This window comes from Dreissena polymorpha, chromosome 7 (genome assembly GCF_020536995.1).
Source record: "Dreissena polymorpha isolate Duluth1 chromosome 7, UMN_Dpol_1.0, whole genome shotgun sequence".
NCBI lineage: Eukaryota > Metazoa > Mollusca > Bivalvia > Myida > Dreissenidae > Dreissena > Dreissena polymorpha.
Window position 1 is genome coordinate 102,449,119 of NC_068361.1, and position 9,319 is coordinate 102,458,437.

Below are 9,319 nucleotides of genomic sequence, written 5' to 3' on the forward strand. Positions count from 1 at the left end.
TAATTGGTGTTGTTAAATGTTGAAATTAAAATAGCTTTTAATAAAATCAATTGGGAGATAATCATAACCATTACAATATTCCACAAGACAATATTATAATAAGTGTTTTAACCTCTAAATATATCGGTCTGAAATAATCACCCTTATAAATATAATAATTAGTTTATGCATCTTGCTTGATGCGATATTCCGCATCCATGAATATTTTACAATATAATAGAGCAACTAATAAGAATACTCTTAAAATACTATATATATATACAGTCGTGGTGATGTTATGCTTGTGAAACAAGCGAAAACCGATTATGAACTTAGGAAACAATTTAAGTGAAATATATGCGAGTAGAGAATTGATTAAATGTAACGAGCTATAGTGTTGAAATAAAGAACTATTAACTTCTAAGAAAGTCAACGAAATGAGAACTTAGAATTTGTTTTAATCCAAGTGCGCTTTAAATCGTCGATTTTCAGGACACGTCACCTATACTAGTTCCAGGAACAACTTACACACCGTCTTTAAAATACTTATAATTTAGCTTAACGTTACTCAGAAGATCATTGTCATATTTTATTTTCGAGTAAAAACCTGACCGAACATACTTTGTAAGCTATAAAAGAGCGCATGCAATAAATTAGTTTGCAGGTTATACTTTTAAATCGGTAGAAAACGTTGTAAACATTGAAAACTGTTCGTTCATATAAAACAACAGAAACAGTTAAACGGAACAGAAAAGCATTTTAATTGAAATCTGGCAAAAGGTTTAAATTCTTTTACAACGAAATAATATTACTCAAACGACCACTTATTTCAACGTTTACTCTAGTGCATATTTAATCAGGTTTTCCGAAGGAAAAAACTGGTTATTAGATTGGCGAATGTCGGCGGGCGGGCGGGCTTGCGGGCGGAATACAAGCTTGTCCGGCCATACCTTTGTCGTTCATTGTGAAATTGTATAATCATTTGGCACATTTTTTCACCATCATTAGACGGTGTGTCGCGCGAAAGAATTACGTCGATATCTCCAAGGTCAAGGTCACACTTTGATTTCAATGGTAAAAATGGCCATAAATGAGCTTGTCCGAGCCATAACTATGTCATTCATTGTGAGATTTTAAAATCATTTGGCACATTTGTTCACCGTCATGGGACGGTGTGTCGCACGAAAGAATTACATCAATATCTCCATGGTCAAGGTCGCCACGACTAAAAATAGATGTATTTTGAAATAAAGGGGGGTACTACTACTACTACTACTACTACTACTACTACTACTACTACTACTACTACTACTTCTACTACTACTACTACTACTTCTACTACTACTTCTACTACTACTACTACTACTACTACTACTACTACTACTACTACTACTACTACTACTACTACCACTACTACTACTACTTCTACTACTACTACTACTACTACTTGTACTACTACTACTACTACTATTTCTACTATTACCACCACTACTACTACTACTACTGCTAATACTTCTACTACTTTTACTACTACTTCTACTACTACTACTACTACTACTACTACTACTACTACTACTACTACTACTACTACTACTACTACTACTACTACTACTACTACTACTACTACTACTACTGCTGCTGCTGCTGCTGCTGCTACTTCTTCTACTACTACTACTACTACTACTACTACTACTACTACTACTACTACTACTACTACTACTACTACTACTAATAATAATAATTCTACTACTACTACTTCTACTACTACTACTACTACTACTACTACTACTACTACTACTACTACTACTACTACTACTACTACTACTACTACTACTACTACTACTACTACTACTACTACTACTACTACTACTGCTGCTACTACTACTTCTACTACTACTACTACTGCTATTACCACTACTACAACTACTACTACTAACTACTACTACTACTACTACTACTACTACTACTACTACTACTACTTCTACTACTACTACTACTACTACTACTACTACTTCTACTACTACTACTTCTTCTGCTACTGCTACTACTGCTACTACTACTACTAATACTACTACTACAACTACTATTACTTCTACTATTACTACTACTACTACTACTACTACTACTACTACTACTACTACTACTACTACTACTACTACTACTTCTACTACTACTACTACTTCTACTACTACTACTACTACTACTACTACTACTACTACTGCTACTACTACTACTACTAGTACTACTACTACTACTACTACTACTACTGCTACTACTGCTGCTACTACTACTTCTACTACTACTACTACTGCTATTACCACTACTACAACTACTACTACTAACTACTACTACTACTACTACTACTACTACTACTACTACTACTACTACTACTACTTCTACTACTACTACTACTACTACTACTACTACTACTACTACTACTACTTCTACTACTACTACTTCTTCTGCTACTACTACTACTGCTACTACTGCTACTACTACTACTAATACTACTACTACAACTACTATTACTTCTACTATTACTACTACTACTACTACTACTACTACTACTACTACTACTACTACTACTACTACTACTACTACTACTACTACTACTTCTACTACCTACTGCTACTACTACTACTACTACTTCTACTACTGCTACTACTGTAATATATATATATATATATATATATATATATATATATATATATATATATATATATATATATATATATATATATATATATATATTTAGCTCATTTTTATACAGACATTGACGGTATTACATCCCATGGAATAAACTTTCTGTATCCCACCGTGTTGAATATACCTGTCGCGTGCACGGACTACTTTTTATTCTACCACTTAATGATGTTTCATAAGAAATCTCTAGAGTCGAGAAAACTTTAGCTAAAAATAATACGAACTTCAACCTTTAGATATCGTCAAGGGACATGATTGTTCGCCATTCGTATAATGAATAAGCTGATTGATGGCGTCATAAAATGACATACGTATTGCGTCATTTTCCAAAAATATGTGATGTCATCTTTTGGTGTACACGAAACTAGTATGAAAGTGTCTGGGAATAGATAAAAAAAATATATAATATGAATATGTAACAAGATTCCGTTGATTAACAAGATACACATTTGAACGATCGTAGGTCAAAGCATTCACATAATATCGTGCGACGGTTAAGTTTTGGGTTTATGTTCTTTTACTTTGGACTTACTTTGGTGAGGCAAAGAGGATGATCTTCTAATATCTAGGCAAACCGCCCTAATAGCGATACAACTCCATGTGATTGTCACATCCTGACGAGGTTTCGATTTGTTTAAAATTTTATCGACTTTTTTCATTGCTGTTCGCGTTAAAATAGTGCCCTTAATTTATGTAATTAAAATTTGTATTTAAAACAAAAACTCTGTCAAGCACTGATTATACTTAACACATTTTCGAATAGGAACTTATTATTGGAAACGTTAATGCAATGATAATGGATGCCATTTACCAAAATTGTAGGGTTCTCGGCTGGTTCGCGCACACGTGTTTCCCCTATTGTGAATAACATCGCTAAATTACTTCAAAGGTAATATAAAGTGTGAAAGTATTTATCGGATAACTCTGGACAACCTGATTTGATCCTTAAGAACTTGTGTACATACATTTAGGTAAAGTTGAAAACAACGACGATTAACATTTATGTTTCTATGAGGTATAGAACTATAATTAGCTTAATAACTACAAAACAGTATGCGGTATATTTTGTTAATCAATATCCAACGGCACGAAATATTTATTAAATCTCAATCGTCCATTGATCATGAAAAAGGATATACATGAATTAATATGCAGATTGTGCAATACCTGCATGTATTGTGCTGGTTATCAAAACGGCGTAAATACCTAAAATAAGGAAAAGTAGATTTCATTTTACTTGTAATCGTAAGTTATTTCTCTCTAGATCGTCTAACACTTTCCCTAAATATCAATATTTACAACCCTTTGAATATATCTGGGCTTAGCGGTCGCGTTTACTCTTAATAATTATAGAGGGAATTGTATAAGGAATCGATTGTCATGGCGATACTCTTCGGTTGTTAATACATTAATATGTTAAGGTTCTATTTCAGTAAACATATTCATAATATCGCAGCATCCGGGCACTTGCGTCAGTTAGAGTTACATGCCCCTTGACGACGGTGAAAACAAAAGCGCTGTCGCCATTTTATTTGCATTGAAATATTTAACACTGCTCGCAATTTTCTTAAGTTAAGGCACATCTTCGCGACCATTTTTTAGAATAAAAATACTCAGAAATAGAAATTCTTTCATTATAAATTTAATTTAATGAACGAACACAAATAAGGATGAAAACAAACAACCAATAAATTTTAAATATACGCAACATATAGTAGCTGATTTGAACCTCTTTAGATATGTCTGTAGAAGCGTACCTTGTTACGTATTAAATAAATTCTCGTGATAAATGTTATTGTTTTTATTTAATTCACACCAATTTCGACACTTTTTGTTTCCGCATGTTAGGTATTTGAATGACCCTTTCTTCATCACAAACCGATTATCTCGTTATGATCGGATACTGTCCAGACAAAGAAAACACGGTGTCATAAAGCAAGCTGGGGACCCAACTTGGGTCTCTGCATAAACCACATGTGGTCATTAAACACAATTTATGATACCTCTATGTCATCTCTTGTCATACTGAGCAGTCATTTAAGCCAAATTTTTAATGCCGAAATAATTGAAAATACAGTTGCTTTATAAAATATTTTAAAATATATGTTTAAAAAATGAAGATATTTGTCCGATATGGAATAACAGGAACTATATAGTGAATAGATATTAGCCAGTTTAATAATAATAATAAAGTGTTTAATAACTTTAAATTTAAAATATTGTACAATTTACTGCTACACAATTAACCTATTCAACGCGTGCCGGCAAATGTAAACTCCGCAATTACGTGTTTAGAAGGTACGTAACTGAATTAGTTGTACGTAACACCATCATGAAAAGGAGCAATCACGTTTGATCACAATAGGGGTTAACAATACTTGCGTAAAATAAATTAAAAATATAGATTTTTGGTATCATAAAATGCTAGATTTTTATCATTCATTATGACTATTAATTAAAGAGATTTCAATATACCCGCAAAGACCGTTCAGTTTGCATTATATACAGTGTTTTTTTTTCTCAATTTGTATTCTAGAGCTATAAATATTGTCATTCAGTGGAGACGAAACGAAAATTAGTTCAATGTAAAAGTAAATAACCACATCATCAAATGATTGCAATGTATTCCGCTTTTTTGGGCTTTGTTTTATAATTGATTCAATTCACGTCTAACACTTTGGATGGCTGACGAAAAACAACAATATCACATCCACACCTGTGCATTTATAATTACAATCAATTAAAACATGCTTTATTATTTTTGAAATATAATTTATTAATGTCTAACTTTAAGACAGAATACGGCTAATTTATATTTTTGTTTTGTGGAATTGTCAGTATTTAGTCTTTCGAACACCTTTACTGTTATGCTAATAATTATTTCGTATATTTATAAAGAGGATTAATGAATAAACATGTATTGGTTCTAACGGGGTACGGACAAAAGCCATCTTGGACATAAGCCCCTAGGACAAAAGCCCCTTGGACAATAGCCCCTTTAAAAAAGCGCACACACGGACATTAGCCCCTAGGTGTTAACAGGATCCTATACCACGATATATATATATATATATATATATATATATATATATATATATATATATATGTGTGTGTGGCTCCCTGGTACAAAATACTGATAAGCGAGTATTTGTCGGACAACAGTATTTACCGGACTTTCTGATATTTTCGTGTAATGTAACGCTGAAACGCAATTTGCTTCGTTACATACTAACAGATGCTTGTTTTCTTGAAGTTGACAGCAACAATTCGTTAAATGCTTTTATTATAGTTAAACAAGTGCGTTTATTTCAAATTTCGTCGGAATGTAATGCGACCTCCTCCCGGTAGATGTTAATAGCACGCACATGCGAAGAAATCCCTTACTGAAACCCGAATTTATTCGGTGCTTGAGATTTTCTTTCGTCTACTGCAATAGATCAGGGCTGAATTATTTGTATAACATTCTCTAATTTTCAATGAGAAGGTTATGAATGTCGCCGAACTCGATCGTCGGCCATTAATCGGGTCATTTTTCCAACATCCAGCTTGCAATGTGTAAGGACATTCATTAAGCCCTATTAGCATTATTTTCTGGTCATATCGGGCTTTCGACGTGCAATTTAACCCTTCATTATAGTCAAAAGACATTTTAAACACCAATAACAACACATTTAATTACCTATCAACTTCCCAATAGGAAGGCAATTGGTGAAATGTCAGCAGAGGTAGCTCAATCAGCGTAGTAAATCGTGCGTAACTAGGGCATTGTTTTCACCGCCGCTAAGGAATCGTCTCTGCTGTGACGTCACTGCGATATCCCCAATTTCCCCAAAATAGGTTTGCAGTAGCTTTACATACAAATGCTGTTGTAAAATGCATATGGATGTAGACCAACATTGTTTTTAGATATTCACTTTTGAAATGTGTATAGGTGTTTATCGTTCCTTAAATGTGCATGCATATATTCATAATTTGCTGAGGTGGTTATAATCGCATCTTTATTTCGTGAATTGAATACAAACAAAATTGAAGTCTGGGGGGCTGAGGGGAATTCAATTAAAGTAAATTTGCTCAAACTAAGTGTCAATAGGCACTGGCTGCCACCTTTTACAGTCGTCTGCTATTTACAAAAATAATATTTGTTTTTGAAATCAATTAGTATCAATTGCTACATTTTGACATGTTTCTTCTGAGTTCGGTAAGGATGATGCAGATGTCGGTGGTGGTCATGCTTATGACAGTGGTGTTCGAGGTGCTGCTTTAGTTCTGGTAATTTTGCTGATATCGGTGACGTTGATGTTGATTGTTACGGTATTGGTACTGATGTCGGTCGCGCTGCAATTAATTTCGGCGGTACTTATGCTGATGTCGATTGTGATTATGCTTATTTAACCCATTTATGCCTAGCGTCTAGAAAAAATGCATTGGCAAACAGCGTAGACCCTGATCGGATATGGATGATTTTGATACAATAGTTAATGAAATTATTATTTATGATAAGTGGTCGGTTGTTCCATATCACTGTAATGAGCGATATATGCACAACATTTCAAATATTAAACTACTGGGAACTAAACTGTCCGTAATATCTGCATGTCACAGTAACTCTCAAAAGGAATGTTTTTATCCGCCTTTTTGTACGACTACCTTAGACAATTTTGCACTAAATGATACCCATTACTTTGTAAATAATAAAAATAGAACGCAATTTTTTCCGTGAATTGAATGTGAAACAAGTAACTTAATACCAGGATTGAAACTGTTCAATGAAAAGAACGCACAATGAGGATAACGATTTCACCGATTTACTAATCTGACGCAACAAGAGCGTTCGTATGGGAATGTGACCGATATCATTAACCCTTTGCATGCTGGGAAATGTGTCGTCTACTAAAATGTCGTCTGCTTAATGTGTAAAATTAGTATTTTCTTCATTTTTTTTTCAAAGAATACTATCAGAATAGCAAACAGTTTGGATCCTGATGAGACGCCACGTTCTTTGGCGTCTCATCTGGATCCAAACTGTTTGCAAAGGCCTTCAAAGTCGGTTCCAGCACTGAAAGAGTTAATAGGGGTTCTTCCGTTCACAGATGTTTTTACTGCATTGTTGTCGCACTCGCGAATAGATTACTTAATACGTTATTTGAGTTTTCTTATTGTACATTCTATAATGCAAACTTATAATGTGCGTTCATTTGTCATGCCAAAATCTCAGAGACCTAAGGCATCAAGACAACTATACTTTACACACGATGAATAATCAGCGCCATCGTAACCAGTCCATTATTTCTGGCACAACCACGATCGTCACCATCATCACAACAACAATAATACCATGATAACGACGTAACCAACTGTGTTCGATGCCATTTTGTGTGAAGTCTGACTAAGTTCCATTAATGTAACATGCAATTTAGCATAATTATATAATTTCAGTGCCGTACGCAGGATTTTTTTCTGGTGGAGCCCAACCGAGGAGGGCGTGGGAGGGTCACTCCTTCTTATCTTTTTGTTAAATTTGGCGCTCATCATGGTAAATTTTAGTGGTTAAAACCCTAAATTTTGTGAAATAAAAATAAGAAGTTAATCAGCACCGTTCTGAAGTCTTAAGCTTTTAATCGTTGGTGTGAAATTCACATCAATATCTAGAGTTTTAGATTTCAGAAATTTATGATATTTGATGAAGAGGAAAGCAAACTTTGATTTTCAAAAACCTTTATCAAGAAATTAATGTATCATAAAGTATGTCTGACATATAACCGTAATAACATGTTTACCATTTTACTACATGTGTGTACGTTCACCATCATCAACAAAGATAAGCCAACACAATATTCTACTAATTTGACATAAGATTGACCTTGGAGATTTTCTCTATAATTACTGTTTCTCGAGAATTTTAGGCAACGTTATCAGATATTGAGCTGATTGTTGGTATGTTTGTCTACCTACATGACCTTTAGATAAAGTGTAGAATTTGTTCCGGTCCATTTATTTGTTTGGAAGTTATTGGCCGTGGTATTAACATTTGTGTGTATAATAACCATTTTTCGAAGGTTTTTACAAAACGCTTTCCGATAATGAGCTGATTTATATGCCCCCGGTAGGATGGCATATAACAGTCAGACTGTCCGTCCGTCTATCCGTCCAGCATTTCATTTTGCGGACTTATTTTCAAAACGCTCTAAGATATAGCCCTGATATTTGATATGTGGGTCTACCTACATGACTTGACATCAGATGTAGTGTGAAATTCGTATATATTTCGTTTCAGTTCATTATTTTTTGGCGAAGTTCTGGGCCTTGGAAAAAAACTTACCGGTTCAAATTAGTGACGATTACCCATATCACCTCTCTAATTGCTTCCAACAGTATTTGTTTTTCATAAATTGTTAATGTATTTGTCCTTTTTTTATAGCTGTTACACTGATTAACCTATTTTTCCTTAATATTAAGAGATGGGTTGTAATTTATTGTTTGTTACTAAGCCATTAATACATAAATGCGTATAATATATTATTAAGCCATTTCTTACGAGTAACATCATACTTGGCAAAACCGAAAAGTCCCTTGTTTCCCTTTTCCGCACGTTCTTTTCACCCGAAAGCAACACACTGAACCATTTCGAATAACGATT